Genomic DNA, 22,724 nt, shown 5'->3' with positions numbered 1-22,724 from the left:
TTTGTCTCTTACTTTTGCTACGAGCTCAGAATCGGCCCATTATGGCACATTTGCTGCAAGCTATATGACATTTAACCCCTCGTTGAACTTAACAGGACACTGACCCTCTGAATCGGCCTGGGGCAAAGGTCAGATCCCGCCAATAAAAGAAAATTCAGCCTGTCCTTTTAAAGTAAATTATACGTGGAGCAAGTGCTTTGCACAAAGAACATTTTCAGCTGCAACCTAATTAATTAACGTTGTTGGAAGAGTCCATTGTATTATCACAGTGAATATTCGTGTTTGCGTTGCACTGTGTGTGGTCACAGTATATCATTTGGAAATGTCATGCTTATCAGGATAATTGCAATTTCAATATTGTATCCAACCATGAAGAATAATTGAACATAAGCAGAAGAATACAGGCATTAATCAGCAGTTCTACCCCAGAAGTTTCATTGTAGCAAGTTCTTAATCTTGCCAAGCTGAGCAAGCCTGGCATATTTATGGCAACCAGTTCATAGCCCTGTGCTGTGCAGTACGGTGGCGGGCATGGTGGAAATGAAAATGTCTCATGGTGCCTATGCAGGCCTCTCATAATATACTGCTCACGCTAGTTATTCATGCCTGTGATTTATAGTGTAATTCAAGGGTTGGCATTTCCATCAGTTATAAGATGACCGTTTTTGTATTGCAATACTGTGAAGTGACATCTAATCATTATAACTGTGTCTGCAGACAAGATTGGGAACAGCAAAGTTATGGAAGCAAAGTAAATTTCCATTGATAGCCTCTCCTGGAATGTGCATACGGCATAACCTATGTATACTGGCGGCTGACAGGGCAGAAGCCGGGACAGGGCGAAGATTGTAAAAACTTTCAGTGACTTTAGTTTATATAAACAAAGTATAAGCAGGTCCTCACCCATAGCACATACGCCTGGTTCATGGCATGAATGCGTAACATAAACCTATGCCCAATTTCCTGGCAGTCGGGGTAAAGGTGTCGACTGGTGGGATGGCGAGATAGTTCCCTCAAAATACTGTCCTGCATAGATCAGGACATTTGTTAGGGATGGTCAGCAAGTCTCTGAGTAATTGGTCTGGGCCATTGCCCTGTGCAAATTTGCACTTCTATAAATGAATACCACATAATCTCTTCAAAGTATTTTCAACTGTTGCTGACTATAGTATACCTTAAATGTCCAATTTTAGTACAGCTATTACAAAATAATCCTGATTGTTCTATGAGTAAGCAGTGCCAATGGTCATCTGTGGGTTAACCATCGATGGTACCCCATCGAAAACCAGCTATGTTTTTGCCCACTGATGGTCATCCCTGCTTGCTCACTGGGCCAATCAGAGTTGGGGGTGGGGCTTCCTGGGTTGCATAGGGGGCAGGGTTAGGCTGTGTCCCGGCTCAGGGTCACAAAAGAAAAACATTGCAGAGCCCAGTACCATCAACTGCGGAGAACCAATAGATCCCATCATTGACCATTGTTAGTTAACCATCGATGATTGTTAATCAGTGATGGTCGATGGACATCCCTAGTAAGCAGAGATGACCAAGTAACAGATTTGTGAGTTTAACTGACTTCTGGTCATTATTTCTATTTTCACCTACAGTATATATCCGTTTGCATTTACTTTTTTAAAATTTGACATTTAAACATTTTAAACAATACGTTAAGACCGTTTTAGCAACTCTAAACTCTTTGTTTGCTAATCTGAAATCCTTGCAAGGCCCATAAAATTATGTTACTTGCTTAATAGTTTCTTAACTCCAAAAATGGCGATTAAGTAAAAAAGTGACATCTGTGAAAAACGCTAAGTGATCAAAGTTACTGAAGTTATAAACGTAAACAGTGCTTAGCAAATGTGCCTGTCTCCTACACAGACTCTTCAGATCTCTAAGGAGATGCAGCCAAACATGCAGTACATAGGGTAGAAACAGGATATAATATATAAACATATACATTCAATGCGTTAGCTTATATTTATTACCTACCAGGAACAAACGAGCAATCCTAAAAGAGGAAGTAACCAGTGAAAATGATTTATGATTTGGGTAATCTATTTTAAATGACTGGTCATTTTATATGTAATTATGTACGTTTATATATACTGCTTTATCCTATGGTTTATTATTGCTGTGGGAGTAAGCGGATTACAGATTTATTTGGGAATGTTGTGTAATGTAAATGTTGATAATGGCATTTTATAGAAAGTTAGAAACGCAACCTTTCACTTAGAGTCAATGATATTTATTACCACTTCTATTTCCAAAATATGCATTATGGGTCTCTATTTAGGGTTAGGGGCAAACCATACAAAAGGTATAATCTTCTACCTCGGAAAAACCACATCGCACCTGAAATGGAGGAGGTCGAATGTTCAGACTGATTTACAGTTGGAAGAGGAAGTTACTCTTCTTTCTCATTTCTAATTGTCAGGGTAAAATAAAACTTCTCAGTATTTGTGTGCTACATGAAAACTCAGGCAATGTTTTCACTGGAAGCCCCACTCACAGGGCCGTAACTACCAGCTGGTCAGGTTGGCAGTCGCCAGTGGCATAATTACCGTGGGTGCAGGGAATACGGCTTCTATGGGGCCGGGCTGCCTCCTGGGCCTGCCGCTACCCCTGCACCCAGGCACACATGGAACAAGAGCCGCCGGGATCATCTGCCTGCTGCTTTCTTCATTTTCCTTGTTGTTACAGGCTGAAGGGTGGCCACCTCCCACCTTCGCCAACAACCTGTGCCGCTGGCTTCACAGACTTGTCAGTTTCACTTTCACCTGTGGCTCCCTGCCCACCGGTACCTCTCAGTCCCTGCTGACTGATCCATACTTCCTCTATTTTTGCCTGTGCCTGCCTCTATGACTACTTGCTGCTGCGGCTTTTCAGAGGAGGAGAGAAGAGGACACAGGAGGCAGGGACAGTCATCAGCTCCGGACTGCACACAGTCTTACTTTGAGTCAATGAATCTTTCACTAGTCTGTTTGTTTTATTATTTTCATGTTGGGGTCAGTGTGTTTGATTTTCTCATGTGGGGGCCAGTGTATAGGTTTTTTTCATGTGGAGTCCAATGTGTGTGATTTTCTTATGTGGGGCCAATGTGTGCATTTTTCTCATGTGGGGACCAGTGTGTGCATTTTTCTCATGTGGGGGCTAGTGTGTGCATTTTTCTCATATGGCTACCATTGTCTGCGTTCTTCTCGTGTGTTTTTTTTTTCCTGCAAAGCCTATGGGGTATATTCAATTAAGGTCGAAACTGCTGTCTTGTCGAAAAGACGGCAGTTTTAAACTTTTTCAGGTTGGAAGGGGTTCCGACCTATTCAGTCCCGAGCATTTTTATTCGACAAGTCGGGGAATTCGACTTGTCGAATAGTACGTGAATTGGCGGTATAGCTGCCGATTCGCGTACTTCTGAGGGAAACAGGGCCAAATTCGACAGGTTTTTGCCCCGTTTCCGACCATCTCAGTTCGACTTAAAAAAAAGTCAAACTGAGATGAGGGACCTGAGAGGAGGAGACGGGGAAAGCCACGGGCAGACAGGGGACAGCAGTGCTACAGTACAGCACTGCAGGAGGATGTGTCATAGCCGCCGCTCACGGCAGCATCCACCTGCTCCAGCGGGTGGTCTTCTGTATGCCGGCGGTCGGGCTCCCGGCGCTCAGTATACCGGCGCCGGGAGCCCGACAGCCGGCATACCGACACTTATTTTCCCTTGTGGGGGTCCACGACCCCCATAGAGGGAGAATAAAATAGTGTGGCGCGCGTAGCGCGCCACCGTGCCCGTAGCATGGCGAGCGCAGCGAGCCCGCAAGGGGCTCATTTGCGCTCGCCACGCTGTCGGTAAGCCGGCGGTCGGGCTCCCAGCGCCGGGATGCTGGTCGCCGGGAGCCCGACCGCCGGCCAGCCGTAGTGAACCCGCTTCAGCAAGTGAGGTCCCGCTTGCTGGAGCCGGGTGGACGCTGCCATGAGGTCTGGCGGCTGTGCCACATCCTCCTGCAGCGATGTTGTCCCCCGTCTGCCCGCGGATCTTACCCCTCTCCGGTCCGCCATCTCAATTTTACTTTTTTTAAAGTCGAATTGAGATGGGCATTGAATAGCCCTTGTCGGATGCATTCCGACAAATGCATGTCGGAATGGATCCGACCTTAGTTGAATATACCACTATGGGGTAAATTTACTAAGCTCCCGATTTTGACCGAGATGCCGTTTTTTCATCAAAGTGTCATCTCGGTAATTTACTAAGCAATAATCACGGCAGTGATGAGGGCATTCGTAATATTTTGAAGTCCTAGGTAAAAAATCACGAATGAATACACCATCGGTCAAAACGCGGCTGTTTAAGTATGAATCTCGGTCATTTACTAAGAAGTGCAAAGCAAAAAAAAAACAAACACTGCCGTGAAAAATTACAACTCGTAAAAAAGTGCTAAAAAAAACCAGACCTTTTTTTTTTATTCGTGATTGGATAGGCATGCACGGATCCATGAGATCCGTGCATGTATATCAGTGGGAAGGGGTGGGAAAGTGCTTATTTTTTCAAAAAAAATTGCGTGGGGTCCCCCCTCCTAAGCATAACCAGCCTCGGGCTCTTTGAGCCGATCCTGGTTGCAGAAATATGGTGAAAAAATTGACAGGGGTTCCCCCATATTTAAGCAACCAGCATCGGGCTCTGCGCCTGGTCCTGGTTCCAAAAATACGGGGGACAAAAAGAGTAGGGGTCCCCCGTATTTTTAAAACCAGCACCGGGCTCCACTAGCTGGACAGATAATGCCACATCCGGGGGTCACTTTTATATAGTGCCCTGCGGCCGTGGCATCAAAAATCCAACTAGTCACCCCTGGCCGGGGTACCCTGGGGGAGTGGGGACCCCTTCAATCAAGGGGTCCCCCCCCCAGCCACCCAAGGGCCAGGGGTGAAGCCCGAGGCTGTCCCCCCCCATCCAATGGGCTGCGGATGGGGGGGCTGATAGCCTTTGTTGTAAAAGAAAAGATATTGTTTTTAGTAGCAGTACTACAAGTCCCAGCAAGCCTCCCCCGCATGCTGGTACTTGGAGAACCACAAGTACCAGCATGCGGCGGAAAAACGGGCCCGCTGGTACCTGTAGTACTACTACTAAAGAAATACCCAAAAAAACACAAGACACACACACCGTGAAAGTATAATTTTATTACATACATACACACATACATACATACTTACCTTATGTTCCCACGCAGGTCGGTCCTCTTCTTCAGTAGAATCCAAGGGGTACCTGTTGAAGAAATTATACTCACGAGATCCAGGGGTCCAGGGTCCTCGGGGAATCCAGGTGTAATCCACGTACTTGAAAAAAATAACAAAACGGACACCCGAGCCACGCACTAAAAGGGGACCCATGTTTGCACATGGATCCCCTTTTCCCGACTGCCAGAAACCCACTCTGACTGATGTCTAAGTGGGTTTCTTCAGCCAATCAGGGAGTGCCACGTTGTAGCACTCTCCTGATCGGCTGTGTGCTCCTGTACTGAGTGACAGGCGGCACACGGCAGTGTTACAATGTAGCGCCTATGCGCTCCATTGTAACCAATGCTGGGAACTTTCTGCCCTGCGGTTGACCTAAAGTGACGTCACCGCTGAGCAGAAAGTTCCCAGCATTGGTTACAATGGAGCGCATAGGCGCTACATTGTAACACTGCCGTGTGCCGCCTGTTACTCAGTACAGGAGCACACAGCCGATCAGGAGAGTGCTACAACGTGGCACTCCCTGATTGGCTGAAGAAACCCACTTAGACATCAGTCAGAGTGGGTTTCTGGCAGTCGGGAAAAGGGGATCCATGTGCAAACATGGGTCCCCTTTTAGTGCGTGGCTCGGGTGTCCGTTTTGTTATTTTTTTCAAGTACGTGGATTACACCTGGATTCCCCGAGGACCCTGGACCCCTGGATCTCGTGAGTATAATTTCTTCAACAGGTACCCCTTGGATTCTACTGAAGAAGAGGACCGACCTGCGTGGGAACATAAGGTAAGTATGTATGTATGTGTGTATGTATGTAATAAAATTATACTTTCACGGTGTGTGTGTCTTGTGTTTTTTTGGGTATTTCTTTAGTAGTAGTACTACAGGTACCAGCGGGCCCGTTTTTCCGCCGCATGCTGGTACTTGTGGTTCTCCAAGTACCAGCATGCGGGGGAGGCTTGCTGGGACTTGTAGTACTGCTACTAAAAACAATATCTTTTCTTTTACAACAAAGGCTATCAGCCCCCCCATCCGCAGCCCATTGGATGGGGGGGACAGCCTCGGGCTTCACCCCTGGCCCTTGGGTGGCTGGGGGAGGGACCCCTTGATTGAAGGGGTCCCCACTCCCCCAGGGTACCCCGGCCAGGGGTGACTAGTTGGATTTTTGATGCCACGGCCGCAGGGCACTATATAAAAGTGACCCCCGGATGTGGCATTATCTGTCCAGCTAGTGGAGCCCGGTGCTGGTTTTAAGAATACGGGGGACCCCTACTCTTTTTGTCACCCGTATTTTTGGAACCAGGACCAGGCGCAGAGCCCGATGCTGGTTGCTTAAATATGGGGGAACCCCTGTCATTTTTTTTCCCATATTTCGGCAACCAGGATCGGCTCAAAGAGCCCGAGGCTGGTTATGCTTAGGAGGGGGGACCCCACGCAATTTTTTTTTAAATATTTGACAGTGTTTAATTTAAAAAAAACAAAAAAAATGAACCCCAGCACGGATCACACAGATCCGGCCGAGATTCATTGTAAAAAAGTCGGCAGTGTTTTGCTAATCACTGCCGTAAAAATAGAAAAAAAAACACGAATGACATCGACATCGGAACAAAAGAAAAACCCGAATACGACAGCTTAGTAAATTAGTCGTAATCAATTCAAAAAGTTGCAGTTTTACACTTTCGATGTCATTCGTGATTGAACTTTGACCTGAAACGGGAAAATACGAATCTTAGTAAATTTACCCCTATGTGTTTTACTATTTTCCTGTTGGGGACTATGTGTTTTTTTTCTTCATGTGAAGCCTACAGTAAGTGTGTGTTTTTTTCTCATGTGCGGGCTTATGTGTTTTTTTATGTGGGGACAAATTTGAGTGTTTTTTACCTCTCTATGCCAATTGGATGGCAGGGAGCTTTCAAGATTTTGGTATGGGGCCCATACAATTCTAGTTACGCCCCTTGTACTCGCTAAAGGCATTGGTGATGGGTGGGGCTACAGCCCGGCTTAGCTACACACAAATTCTAACTACAGGAGGATCCACACCCACCTGACGCCATGGAAGTCACTCTGTAAATTACCCCAGTTTCAATGATTTTGTGGCCCAGAGGTGCAGTGCATGTGTCCTCATGATGTTATGACGCAACTGAGTACAAGGTTAATCTCTAGCCACTCACATCAAAATAAGGAATGTCGAGGAGAAAAGTTGTACTCTTTATCCAGATTTGGTCCTAACTCCCAATATGTGTTAATGAAACCAGGGCATGATTAAAAATTCTGTATAAGTCAGTAACAAATGTCAGTTGGTTTTAATTGAATAATGAAACAAGGAAATTCTTTGTCCTCTTGGTTTTTTCCTTCATGTGTAAAAATCTTTCCAAAATGGCTTGTTGCTGTGTTATTAAACAATGCTAAATTTCTATGAGAAAAAAACAACAACAAAGGTAACTGATTTTTGTTATAAAAAACAATGGTCCTCATTCTGAGTTGTTCGCTCGCTAGCTGCTTTAGCAGCCGTGCAAACGCTAAGCCGCCGCCCTCTGGAAGTGTATCTTAGCTTAGCAAAAGTGCGAACGAAAGGATCGCAGCGATGCTACAAAAAAAGATTGTGCAGTTTCTGAGCAGCTCGAGACCTACTCCTAGCTTGCGATCACTTCAGACTGTTTAGTTCCTGGTTTTACGTCACGAACACGCCCTGCGTTCGGCCAGCCACGCCTGCATTTGTATCTGACACGCCTGCGTTTTTCCACACACTCCCCGAAAACGGTCAGTTACCTCTCAGAAACACCCACTTCCTATCAATCACTCTGCGGCCAGCAGTGCGATTGAAAAGCGTCGCTAGACCTTGTGTGAAACTGCATCGGCTGTGGTGAAAGTACGTCGTGCGTGCGCATTGCGCCGCATACACATGCGCAGAAGTGCCGTTTTTTTTGCCTGATCGCTGCACAGCAACCGAAAATAGCTAGCGAACAACTCGGAATGACCACCAATATTTTAAACCAACATTTTCTTTCCAACATCACATATTTTTTGTACTTCACCTACTGTTCACAAAAAAAATATATAAAAGGAGATTTTGGCAAAAAGGAGGTCTAATGGGTATTACGGACAGCCAGGAAAATGAAGAAAGCAGTACGCATGTTCATCTCTAGTTACTTCACTGGATTGCTATCAGTAAAAACCCTCAAAAACACCATACAACTTTAATGTAGATATCTGCCACTTATTTAGGTAGCTGGACTTCAAAGCTCTGTAAATGGGAATTTCTTAAGAGCATTGACTACTAAAATCATATAACGCTGTCTAATAAAGCTTTGCTTATCTGTTTCACCAAATGCATAATTCAAAAACTTGTGTCGGTTCCATGTTAGAACACGATACTTTGTTGAGACATAAGTGTTCTAGATAAAAAAAAATACATGTCTACTTCCCTCAAATAACAAGCCTGCCTCCAGACCATTAGCAAATGTTTATTTCACCCACTTGAGTGGTGGCCGACCTTTGCCTTTGTGATAAATCGCAGTGTTTTTTTTAAACTTTGAAATAAAGAGTAATGAATTTATCTTAAAAGCTATGCTGTTACATGAAAACATTAGTGCAGACAACTTCTTGAGGATCTTTCTCTTTTCTATTTAGTTTACGTCTTCTGTCAGGATCATCTTACCCATAAAAAAAAAAATTCCCTCGAAATCCTGACCTATGGGAGGAAATGTGTCCAATAAAAATAGATCTACAGTTTTGTTTAATCCAGTGGAAAGCCTGATGTTTATATCTCCATCTTCTGAAATGCAATACTCATGACAAATGAAACGCGTAGGGATTATTGTTCCTATTATGATAAGTGGCTAACAGTATGAGTTACAGTGTACGAAAAGTCTGCAGAAATAGATGACCAGGCTAATAAAACTAATGGGCTGTCAAGAGATAGGTGTTACATAACTTGTTGCAGTACTGTCTAGCTGGCTGCACCTATGGGAATAGAGAGGGCAGCTGTTGGGTTGAAGGTCATCCGTCCAGGAGCCATAATGAAGTCAAGGCAAGCCAAGGTCAGTACCAGAACATTCAATGATGTACCAAAACACTAGATGAAAAGGACAATGTGGGATCACAGACAAAGTTTAGAACTGCTAGATTTTGGAGAGAGCCATGTTCAAAATTCAAAACAGTGCAGAAAGGCCTAACTGATGCTATTAGTTAGGGACTGCTAGGACTTTTCTTAGACAGATGAAAAGTTCATAGCCAAAATGTGGCTTGATGTCTACACCTTTGTGTAGGCACAGGAGAAGCTGATGATCATTAATAAAACATGGCAGTTTATTTTATTTCACTCTTGACCCTTTCAAGCTCTAAAAATAATACCTGATATTACACGTACAATGACTTATATTGTAAACTGTATGTACCCATTAGTGGCAGATTTTGCCTATGGGCCGTAAAATCTGCCATCTTAGCTCAGTGACTGTCAGTGTCTGTGACCGCACTGGCTTCATTGTGACTGGCAGTGACTTCCTATGGTGTGCTACCTACCAGTCACCTGCAGGACAGGCAGCCCCATTGGGAGGTGTTTTCTCCATCTGTGACTGCTAGACAGGCTGCGATTAGGAGAGAGCGTGCTTCCTGTAGGAAGTCACTTTCTGCCTTTCAGGCAGCCCTATTCGACATCTATGGACTGCAACCAATGCAGTCCATAGGCGCTGGTGTTTTGCCCATGGCTTGTGCACATGCGCCGGCCCTGGGGTTTTCCAGATCTATTGAGGAGGTGCTGGGACCTGGCTATCTCTTTACCTCTCCTCTCCGGGCACGGGGGTTGCGGCAGCCCCCTCCTACCAAGTAGGTGACTTAGGTTTCTATGTACTAAGCCTTGGAGAGAGATAAAATGGACGGAGGTAAAGTACCAGCCAATCAGCTCCTCACTGCCATCTTACAGTCTGTGTTTTAAAAATGACAGGAGCTAGTTGATTAGTACTTTATCTCTATCCACGTAACCTCTTTCCAAAACTTAGTACATATACACCCCTTAGAACTCTTATATGCAGCCCCTACATGGCCAGAAATATTACACATGGGCCCCAGAACATCTCATCCATTATGCATGTCGAATTTTCCAAAAACCATTAGCATTAAAATAGAGTTTGCCCTTTAAAATAGAGGGTCTGCCCTTTGCCGCTCTAACAGCTTCCACTCTTTTAGGAAGACTCTCCACTAGTCAGTGCTCTGTGCAAGTCAGTCAATTTCTTCCCCAGCAAACCATTTTGGACCTCTCTTTGAGCACAGGGGCATTGTCATGCTGAAACAGGAAGGAGCCTTCTCCAAACTTCGCCACATACTGTAGTTGGAAACATACAAGTGTCTAAAATGTCATTACATGCTGTAGCAATAAGATTTTCCTTCACTCTATCTGGCCCAGGTTAAACTATGAGAGTCTTCCCAGTCCATTATTACTCATCCAACAATTTTTACAATTGGCAGCACTTAGGACTCATTCTCCTGTCATTGCCAAACTCTGATTCGCTCATAAGACTGACAGATCATGCCACATGATTTACCACTCTGGAGAACGCGTTTCAAGTGCTTCAGACTACAATAGCGGTGTGCATTACACCACAACAGCCAACATTTGGCAATGCACGTGGTGATCTAAGGCTTGTGTGTGTTGCTGCTTGGCCGCTAGCTACTTCTTCCGCACCTGGCAATGCCGTTCTCTGAACTTAGGTGGCCTACCACATTGTAGCTGAGGTACTGTAGGTCCTAGACACTTTGACAATTGTTGCTCTGGTTTGGAAGAAATTGACAAACTGGTTTGGTTGAAAGGTGACAACGTATGACTGTCACATTGCACGTTACTTTGCTCTTCAGTACGACCCATTCTCCAGCTAATGTTTGACTATGTGTATTGCATGGAGATTTTACCTGCAGGCACTGGGCAAATTGTAAAATACACTCAGCGGGATGTAATGGAATCCGAAATCGCAGGAGGTTCGGGATGTCGGCCGATCTCAGACTTTTTTTTAAAGCATGTGTGCTACATGCAAAATCAGGTAATGTTTTCACTGGAAGCACCACTCACAGGGCCGCAACTACCAGCTGGTCAGGATGGCAGTCGCCAGTGATGTAATTTCCGTGGGTGCTGAGCATGCGGCTGTTATGGGGCCTGGACTGCCTCCAGGCCTGCCACTCTCCTGCACCTAGTCACACACGGAACAAGGGCCCAAATGTATTAAGCCTTAAAAAGTATAAGTGGAGACGGATAAAGAGTGATAAAGTACCAGCCAATCAGCTTCCTAACTGCCATGTAGCAGGTTGTGTTTGAAAAATGACAGGAGCTGATTGGCTGGTCATTTATCACTCATATCCGTCTCCACTCTATCACTTTTAATGCTTAATACATTTAGGCCAAGGAGATCACCTGCATGCTTTCTCCTCCGTTTTCATTGCTGTACAGGCTGTAAGGGTGCTACCTCATTTGGGGAGGTCTGCTGACCATGTAAGGGTCATGTAGGGAGGTGTGATGGGATATGGGAAAAGCTAATTGGTATATAAGGGGCCTATGAGGAGGTATGATGGCACGTGGGATTGTCAGATTGGCATGAAAGGAGTATTTGGGGTGACCTGATAACAGCATTTGGGGAGGCCTGATGGACAAATAAGGCTAGGAGGGAAAGTCTTATGACATGTGGGGAAATCTTATGGACAAGTAAGGAGAGGGGGGAAGTCTGATGGACATGCAAGGTCAGGTGGTGAGGATGGACAAGTAAGGCCAGGTGGGGAGGACTGATGGACAAGAAAGGCAAGGTGGCAAAGTCTGATGGCATGTGGGGAAATCTGGTGGACAAGTTAGGCCAGGTGGGAAAGTCTGATAGCCTTACTTGTCATGTAAGGCCAGGTGAGGAGGACTGATTTACAAGTTAGGCCAGGTGGGAAAGTCTGATAGCATGCGGGGAAGTTTAATGGACGTGTAAGGCGATGTGGGAAAGTCCAATGCCAAGTGGGGAAGTCTGATGGTCATGTGAAACCAAGTGGAGAGGTCTGATGGCATGCAAGGAATTCTGATGTCATTTAAGGCCAAGTGAGGAGGTCTGATGGCAAGTGGGTATGTCTGATGGGCATCTGAGTAGCAGGTGTGGTGGTCTGATAATGGCATGTGGTCAGCTCTGATGGGCATGTAAGCATCATGTGGAGAGGTCTGATTGCATGTGTAGAGGTCTGAGACATGTGGAAAGGTTTGAGGGACATGTAAGGTGCATGTGGGACACTTCAGCACTGGTGGGGCTTCATAGCATACTCCCCTGTTTACATCTGCATCCACCAGGCCAGGGGGACAGGTGGATGGGAGTTGGTTCAGGAAGTCGACAGGGGGAAGGGAGGAGTCTGCCTGTTTCATTTGTAAAAGGTACCAACATTTCTGATGGCAGCCCTAACACCTCACTTTGAGAAACCAACAGCCTTTGAAATATATATGTTTTTATTACAACTTTTGCTAATATATTCAGTTGTGCAACACTTAACAATCTTTTGTGGCAAAGAGGCCACAGTGGCACGGTTAAGAGGCAATGCTCACCACCTGGTATCCTGGATGTAATGTGTTTAGCATGTCTGGTCCGGGCTTTGCAGCCTGCTGGGAACAACATACAGGTAATCAGCAGCACCTGAGAATTTGGCTTAAACCTCTGCTGGGAACAGAGTCTCCTGATGGTGAACTAGTCGCCTAGGAGATAGGCCAGGGGGTGGCTACTTAACGCTGTGATACTTGTATTTTGCCAAATCTTGCTGTAAACTGTTGTGACCTGTAACCTGCTTGTGAACTGCTGTCTGTGGAAGCTGTGGAAAAATAAACCCTGCGTTTAGAACTTTTACCCGGTGTATGATATCCTTGTCATTGGCGCACCCAGGGGGGGTTTCCAAGTACCCAGAAACCCCCTTCACTAAAAAATTTTTTATTTTTTTTTATTTTATTTTTTTAGCTGCATGAGTATTATTAATGGCTGTCTAGCGTCCTCTGCAGCCTGCTGTCTTCCTTGTGGCACTTCTAAGTGCAGTAAAAGTTTACTTTATTTTAATTTATAGCACATATATATCCACGTGCATACATATATACACATGTATATATATACATACATACATACATACATACATATAAACACACACACACATGATATATATATACATGTGTATATAATATATATATATATATATATATATGTGTACTGTATGTGTGTACATATATATATATATGTATGCATGTTTAATATGCTATGTATATGTGTATATGTATGTGTGTATGTATGTATACATATATATATATATGTATATATATATATATATATATAGATATATTATTATTATTATTATCCTCTATTTATATGGCGCCACAAGAGTTCCGCAGCGCCCAATTACAGAGTACATAAACAAATAATCAAACAGGAAAACAGCAACTTACAGTTGACGACAATATAGGACAAGTACAGGGTAAATAACATAGCTACATCAGCAGATGACACTGGAATAAGTATCAGGTGGCAGAAGACTGCTGGATTTGGTGCAGCTGAAGATTATTAAAGTAAGAAAAGGGTAAGCACATGAGGGAAGAGGGCCCTGCTCGCGAGAGCTTACATTGTGTGTGTGTGTGTGTGTGTGTGTGTGTGTGTGTGTGTGTGTGTGTGTGTGTGTGTGTATATATATATACACACACACACACACACACACAGACACACTAGTTTTACGGACCCAGCATGTACTGGGTCACCTCAGTCCGCACCCCGTGATTGGCTCCGCCTAGTTCTGGAAACCCCCCCATGCAAATCCTGCGTTTGCCACTGCTTGTCACAATTTTTATTACTATTTAATTGTAAGAAATGGAAAAAAAATTACTTACATTTTATATTATTTTGAATTTGCCACTTTTTTCTTTTCAGCTGTGGGATAAGAAATGATTGTAATACTGTGACCTGAATTTTTTTTTACCCCAAATGACTATGTAATTATAGTATTGCAAAATGCTGTACATCCATCTATTAGGCCAGTAATATCCCTAAAATGCGCAATCTTCCTGATAGCGGGATAATCAATGAATAAATAAACATGCACTTGCTCATATGAGCGCAACTGCGCAAATTTAGACAGGAAGTGGGAAGCATTTGACATTCAAACCTGTAACATCCAAGTATTAATCATTTTTATGTGGCAAAGATGGTTTCAACTTCAGCTTTTAATGGGGAGCACAATAAAATTTGGATACAATTTCTCGGAGAATACTAAATCACATTCTGAACACAGGTAACATTTAACTTTTATCTCCTTTTTATGTTTCGCTTCTTAGCGACGCAACTACTTTTTTTTTTTTACTAAACCCCAGGGACACAATCTGCTTTTCACTACCTAACTGAAAGGGAGCAATAAACAGCATTAGAAAAAGTCCTGTGTCTGGAACTCTACCCATGTTTCAAGGTCATGTCTAATTTCTTTAGCATTGTACATAAAGTAATGCTAGGTTTAGTAAGGGGAAGAATAAAGATGAATTAAACCAGCGCTCACAATAAGCTGGTCTATAACTCTTATTACAATTACAAGCTGAGTGCCCCATGTCATATATCACCATGGAAGTTGTCAGACTTTGTTCACAATTAAATAATGGACAAAAATAGGCAACCTTTTGTCTCAGTGGCAGGAAACTTGTTACAGCGACTCCACAACACTTTGTCAGGAAACCCACTATTATCCAACACAGAATAACAGCGCCGACAACAGGATATGGCACCTGGTTCTCTTCAGTTGTAGGGTCCTGGCATATTGGCAGAGACAACCGGGACTTTACATTCTGAAACAAAGTACAGCAGCGTGCCTACTGTTGGCAGTGGTAACATAGAGACATCAAGTCTAATGCTATCCACGAATCTTTCACTCCTGAAGATGTGTTCAACAGAATCCTATTACATAGACTACTTCCTGCATTGCTGGGTAAATCAGTCTAAAAATGTCAAAACTATGTTTCCATGTAACATTTTTTTTCAAGTGAATATCCTTGGAAAATTTGTTGATTGTTATTTGCTCCCATACATTACCAGATTTTCATTCCAACCAGAAGGATTGGAAAGATAATCTTTTTTGAATGTATCCTGCCTTAAAATCATTGAGGTAAATTTACTAAGGTAGAAGTTTTTTTTAGAACTGGTGATAAAAAAAACTCCGCTTCTTACCTTTTCTTCTCTTCTGGCCTGTGGAACTTCTTTCTCTTTAGCTCTTCTTTCCCATTCTCTGCCATTGGACACTCTGCTCTCTAATTTGATCATGGTCAGCACCATTTTGAACAGCTGCCAGATTACTGGCTGAGATTAAATCCCTTTGGATACAAAATTTACCATAGTCAGGTAAGACAATGAATGCGCTTACCTGTCCCAAGATGGAGGATGCCAACATCCACTAGGCTGGTCCTGCTCTCGACACTCAGAAGGTTGAGGCACCTCCACTAACTATACCTCATCTACTCCTCAGCCTCTGTGAGTTTCTTCAGGGTCTCTGCTGTCCTGGTACTGTAAATTAAAACAAATAATTCTATAAAGTGCCAGTTAAGTGGAGTGTTGAACACATACAGGACATCAGTACATGACAGATTTCAATTTACCACATCCCTGAAGAAGTCGTTTCTGATGAAACGCGTTGGATGATTAGAGTGGCATTTACTGGATGTACTATCTCAACAAAACACACATCAACTAAGAACCCGCACCCTGGTTAGGAATAATGTGGACTTGCTGTTACCATCTATTGCAGCTAGTAGTCAGTTACAAATGTGTCCTCATAGACGTGGCCTTAATAGTCCATGCAGAGCCAGGTGCCTGACATGAGTGAGCCAAGTTGAGCAGTGTAACTTCTTTTTGTGACTTAGTCGCAATGTGGTGCAGCAAAAGCGCTTCACCAAACTGCATCGATTCATTTCATATGCAACACTTGTATATGTGTGTGCAACTGAGTCTGAATCTGTATACAAAGCACAATGGAACTTGGCGTGAAAAAGGTGATTGACAGGAAGAGGCCATTTGTGGGTGGCAACTGAGCGTTTACAAGTAGTGTCCGGAAAAACACAAGCGTGCCCAATCGTTTTCAGGGAGGGTGTGTCCTGGGCTGCGCACACACTGCACAAAAAGATTTTTAGCAGCTCGGCGTACACATAGGATCGCACACTTTCACAGCGAAAATATACTCCCCCTGTAGGCGGCGACTATCTGAATGCAGGACAGCAAAAAACACAGCCCAGCGATCAGATCTGAATGACCTACCATGTGCACTGCAGGTGGGGCAGATATAACATGTGCAGAGAGAGTTACATTTGGGTGGGGTGTGTTCAAACTGAAATCTAAATTTCAGTGTAAAAATAAAGCAGCCAATATTTACCCTGCACAGAAACAAAATAACCCACCCAAATCTAACTCTCTCTGCAAATGTTATATCTGCCCCATCTGCAGTGCACATGGTTTTACCCATTAGAGGAAAATTTTATTTTGCAATCAACCTTAAATTAGGCCCTGTAAGCAACACCTCTGTGTTTATATTCATTACTATGGTATTTTCCAGTATCGATACTAATGTTGTATATACAGTATGGATACTGTATAATGTTTTGCACTGGAAAATAGCATTGTAACTAGTGATGAGCGGGTTCGGTTTCTCGGAAACCGAACCCCCCCGAACTTCACCCTTTTTACACGGGTTCGAGTCATACTCGGATTCTCCCGTATGGCTCGGGTAACCCGAGCGCGCCCGAACGTCATCATCCCGCTGTCGGATTCTCACGAGATTCGGATTCTGTATAAGCAGCCGCACGTCGCCGCCATTTTCACTCGTGCATTGGAAATGTTAGGGAGAGGACGTGGCTGGCGTCCTCTCCATTATTGTTGAACTTGATTGTGAACTATTGCTTAATTGTGGGGAGGGCTGGGGAGCAGCTGTATACTATAGGAGGAGTACAGTGCAGACTTTTGCTGATAAGTGACCACCAGTTATCAGTTCTCTGCCTGAAAAAAACGCTCCATATCTGTGCTCAGTGTGCTGCATATATCTGTGCTCACACTGCTTAATTGTGGGGACTGGGGAGCAGCTGTATTATATAGCAGGAGTACAGTGCAGAGTTTTGCTGACAGTGACCACCAGTATACGTTGTCTGCCTGAAAAACACTCCATATCTGTGCTCAGTGTGCTGCTTTATTGTGGGGACTGGGGACCACCAGTATAATATTATATAGGAGGAGTACAGTGCAGAGTATTGCTGACCAGTGACTAGAGATGAGCGCCTGAAATTTTTCGGGTTTTGTGTTTTGGTTTTGGGTTCGGTTCCGCGGCCGTGTTTTGGGTTCGAACGCGTTTTGGCAAAACCTCACCGAATTTTTTTTGTCGGATTCGGGTGTGTTTTGGATTCGGGTGTTTTTTTCAAAAACACTAAAAAACAGCTTAAATCATAGAATTTGGGGGTCATTTTGATCCCAAAGTATTATTAACCTCAAAAACCATAATTTACACTCATTTTCAGTCTATTCTGAATACCTCACACCTCACAATATTATTTTTAGTCCTAAAATTTGCACCGAGGTCGCTGTGTGAGTAAGATAAGCGACCCTAGTGGCCGACACAAACACCGGGCCCATCTAGGAGTGGCACTGCAGTGTCACGCAGGATGTCCCTTCCAAAAAACCCTCCCCAAACAGCACATGACGCAAAGAAAAAAAGAGGCGCAATGAGGTAGCTGTGTGAGTAAGATTAGCGACCCTAGTGGCCGACACAAACACCGGGCCCATCTAGGAGTGGCACTGCAGTGTCACGCAGGATGGCCCTTCCAAAAAACCATCCCCAAACAGCACATGACGCAAAGAAAAAAAGAGGCGCAATGAGGTAGCTGTGTGAGTAAGATTAGCGACCCTAGTGGCCGACACAAACACCGGGCCCATCTAGGAGTGGCACTGCAGTGTCACGCAGGATGTCCCTTCCAAAAAACCCTCCCCAAACAGCACATGACGCAAAGAAAAAAAGAGGCTTTTTACTGATATTTGGTGTTTTGGATTTGACATGCTCTGTACTATGACATTGGGCATCGGCCTTGGCAGACGACGTTGCTGGCATTTCATCGTCTCGGCCATGACTAGTGGCAGCAGCTTCAGCACGAGGTGGAAGTGGATCTTGATCTTTCCCTAATTTTGGAACCTCAACATTTTTGTTCTCCATATTTTAATAGGCACAACTAAAAGGCACCTCAGGTAAACAATGGAGATGGATGGATTGGATACTAGTATACAATTATGGACGGGCTGCCGAGTGCCGACACAGAGGTAGCCACAGCCGTGAACTACCGCACTGTACTGTGTCTGCTGCTAATATATAGACTGGTTGATAAAGAGATAGTATACTCGTAACTAGTATGTATGTATAAAGAAAGAAAAAAAAACCACGGTTAGGTGGTATATACAATTATGGACGGGCTGCCGAGTGCCGACACAGAGGTAGCCACAGCCGTGAACTACCGCACTGTACTGTGTCTGCTGCTAATATATAGACTGGTTGATAAAGAGATAGTATACTCGTAACTAGTATGTATGTATAAAGAAAGAAAAAAAAACCACGGTTAGGTGGTATATACAATTATGAACGGGCTGCCGAGTGCCGACACAGAGGTAGCCACAGCCGTGAACTACCGCACTGTACTGTGTCTGCTGCTAATATATAGACTGGTTGATAAAGAGATAGTATACTCGTAACTAGTATGTATGTATAAAGAAAGAAAAAAAACCACGGTTAGGTGGTATATACAATTATGGACGGGCTGCCGAGTGCCGACACAGAGGTAGCCACAGCCGTGAACTACTGCACTGTACTGTGTCTGCTGCTAATATATAGACTGGTTGATAAAGAGATAGTATACTCGTAACTTGTATGTATGTATAAAGAAAGAAAAAAAAACCACGGTTAGGTGGTATATACAATTATGGACGGGCTGCCGAGTGCCGACACAGAGGTAGCCACAGCCGTGAACTACCGCACTGTACTGTGTCTGCTGCTAATATATAGACTGGTTGATAAAGAGATAGTATACTCGTAACTAGTATGTATGTATAAAGAAAGAAAAAAAAACCACGGTTAGGTGGTATATACAATTATGGACGGGCTGCCGAGTGCCGACACAGAGGTAGCCACAGCCGTGAACTACCGCACTGTACTGTGTCTGCTGCTAATATAGACTGGTTGATAAAGAGATAGTATACTCGTAACTAGTATGTATGTATAAAGAAAGAAAAAAAAACCACGGTTAGGTGGTATATACAATTATGGACGGGCTGCCGAGTGCCGACACAGAGGTAGCCACAGCCGTGAACTACCGCACTGTACTGTGTCTGCTGCTAATATATAGACTGGTTGATAAAGAGATAGTATACTCGTAACTAGTATGTATGTATAAAGAAAGAAAAAAAAACCACGGTTAGGTGGTATATACAATTATCGACGGGCTGCCGAGTGCCGACACAGAGGTAGCCACAGCCGTGAACTACCGCACTGTACTGTGTCTGCTGCTAATATATAGACTGGTTGATAAAGAGATAGTATACTACTAATATTATATATACTGGTGGTCAGGTCACTGGTCACTAGTCACACTGGCAGTGGCACTCCTGCAGCAAAAGTGTGCACTGTTTAATTTTAACATAATATTATGTACTCCTGGCTCCTGCTATAACCTATAACTGGCACTGCAGTAGTGCTCCCCAGTCTCCCCCACAATTATAAGCTGTGTGAGCTGAGCAGTCAGACAGATATATAATATATAGATGATGCAGCACACTGGCCTGAGCCTGAGCAGTGCACACAGATATGGTATGTGACTGACTGAGTCACTGTGTGTATCGCTTTTTTCAGGCAGAGAACGGATATATTAAATAAACTGCACTGTGTGTCTGGTGGTCACTCACTATATAATATATTATGTACTCCTGGCTCCTGCTATAACCTATAACTGGCACTGCAGTAGTGCTCCCCAGTCTCCCCCACAATTATAAGCTGTGTGAGCTGAGCAGTCAGACAGATATATATAATATTATATATAGATAATAGATGATGCAGCACACTGGCCTGAGCCTGAGCAGTGCACACAGATATGGTATGTGACTGAGTCACTGTGTGCTGTGTATCGCTTTTTTCAGGCAGAGAACGGATTATAAATAAAACTGGTGGTCACTGGTCACTATCAGCAAAACTCTGCACTGTACTGAGTACTCCTAATGCTCCCCAAAATTAGTAAATCAAGTGTCTCTCTAATCTATTCTAAACGGAGAGGACGCCAGCCACGTCCTCTCCCTATCAATCTCAATGCACGTGTGAAAATGGCGGCGACGCGCGGCTCCTTATATAGAATCCGAGTCTCGCGATAGAATCCGAGCCTCGCGAGAATCCGACAGCGTCATGATGACGTTCGGGCGCGCTCGGGTTAACCGAGCAAGGCGGGAAGATCCGAGTCGCTCGGACCCGTGAAAAAAAACATGAAGTTCTGGCGGGTTCGGATTCAGAGAAACCGAACCCGCTCATCTCTATGACCACCAGTATATAATATATAGCATTACGGTACAGTAGGCCACTGCTGTACCTACCTCTGTGTCGTCATTAAGTATACTATCCATCTAGATTCTATACCTGTGGTGCATTTCAGTTGTGCAGTTTGCTGACACAGTGACCACCAGTATATATAGCAGTACGGTACGGAAGGCCACTGCTGTAACTACCTCTGTGTCATCATTAAGTATACTATCCATCTACATTCTATACCTGTGGTGCATTTTAGTTTTGCAGTTTGCTGACACAGTGACCACCAGTATACTATATATAGCATTACGGTACGGAAGGCCACTGCTGTACCTACCTCTGTGTCGTCATTAAGTATACTATCCATCTACATTCTATACCTGTGGTGCATTTTAGTTTTGCAGTTTGCTGACACAGTGACCACCAGTATACTATATATAGCAGTACGGTACGGAAGGCCACTGCTGTACCTACCTCTGTGTCGTCATTAAGTATACTATCCATCTACATTCTATACCTGTGGTGCATTTTAGTTTTGCAGTTTGCTGACACAGTGACCACCAGTATACTATATATAGCAGTACGGTACGGAAGGCCACTGCTGTACCTACCTCTGTGTCGTCATTAAGTATACTATCCATCTACATTCTATACCTGTGGTGCATTTTAGTTTTGCAGTTTGCTGACACAGTGACCACCAGTATACTATATATAGCAGTACGGTACGGAAGGCCACTGCTGTACCTACCTCTGTGTCGTCATTAAGTATACTATCCATCTACATTCTATACCTGTGGTGCATTTTAGTTTTGCAGTTTGCTGACACAGTGACCACCAGTATACTATATATAGCAGTACGGTATGGAAGGCCACTGCTGTACCTACCTCTGTGTCGTCATTAAGTATACTATCCATCTACATTCTATACCTGTGGTGCAGTTTAGTTTTGCAGTTTGCTGACACAGTGACCACCAGTATACTATATATAGCAGTACGGTACGGAAGGCCACTGCTGTACCTACCTCTGTGTCGTCATTAAGTATACTATCCATCTACATTCTATACCTGTGGTGCATTTTAGATTTGCAGTTTGCTGACACAGTGACCACCAGTATACTATATATAGCAGTACGGTACGGAAGGCCACTGCTGTACCTACCTCTGTGTTGTCATTAAGTATACTATCCATCTACATTCTATACCTGTGGTGCATTTTAGTTTTGCAGTTTGCTGACACAGTGACCACCAGTATACTATATATAGCAGTACGGTACGGTAGGCCACTGCTGTACCTACCTCTGTGTCGTCATTAAGTATACTATCCATCTACATTCTATACCTGTGGTGCATTTTAATTTTGCAGTTTGCTGACACAGTGACTACCAGTATACTATATATAGCAGTACGGTACGGAAGGCCACTGCTGTACCTACCTCTGTGTCGTCATTAAGTATACTATCCATCTACATTCTATACCTGTGGTGCATTTTAGTTTTGCAGTTTGCTGACACAGTGACCACCAGTATACTATATATAGCAGTACGGTACGGAAGGCCACTGCTGTACCTACCTCTGTGTCGTCATTAAGTATACTATCCATCTACATTCTATACCTGTGGTGCATTTTAGTTTTGCAGTTTGCTGACAGTGACCACCAGTATATATAGCAGTACGGTAGGGAAGGCCACTGCTCTACCTACCTCTGTGTCATCAAGTATACTATCCATCCATACCTGTGGTGCATTTCAGTTGTGCGTAGTATATATAGTAGTAGGCCATTGCTATTGATAGTTACTGGCATATAATTCCACACATTAAAAAATGGAGAACAAAAATGTGGAGGTTAAAATAGGGAAAGATCAAGATCCACTTCCACCTCGTGCTGAAGCTGCTGCCAGTAGTCATGGCCAAGACGATGAAATGCCATCAACGTCGTCTGCCAAGGCCGATGCCCAATGTCAAAGTAGAGA

The 22,724-nt window shown here is 44.0% G+C and overlaps 1 long non-coding RNA gene across 1 annotated transcript in view; it reads right to left on the bottom strand.

The window, feature by feature from the left end:
• Positions 1 to 14,074: 14,074 nt before the first annotated feature.
• The window catches only part of LOC135003732 (uncharacterized), a 392,040-nt gene continuing 383,390 nt past the window's right edge, over positions 14,075 to 22,724 (bottom strand). The window contains exons 3-4 of the long non-coding RNA XR_010204677.1: positions 15,396 to 15,728; positions 14,075 to 14,114 (exon numbers count right to left, since the gene is read on the bottom strand). This is a non-coding gene — a long non-coding RNA (uncharacterized LOC135003732). The remainder of the gene's footprint in view (positions 14,115 to 15,395; positions 15,729 to 22,724) is intronic.

This window comes from Pseudophryne corroboree, chromosome 1 (genome assembly GCF_028390025.1).
Source record: "Pseudophryne corroboree isolate aPseCor3 chromosome 1, aPseCor3.hap2, whole genome shotgun sequence".
In the NCBI taxonomy this organism is placed as follows: Eukaryota; Metazoa; Chordata; class Amphibia; order Anura; family Myobatrachidae; genus Pseudophryne; species Pseudophryne corroboree.
This window is presented reverse-complemented; position numbering and strand designations above follow the sequence as displayed.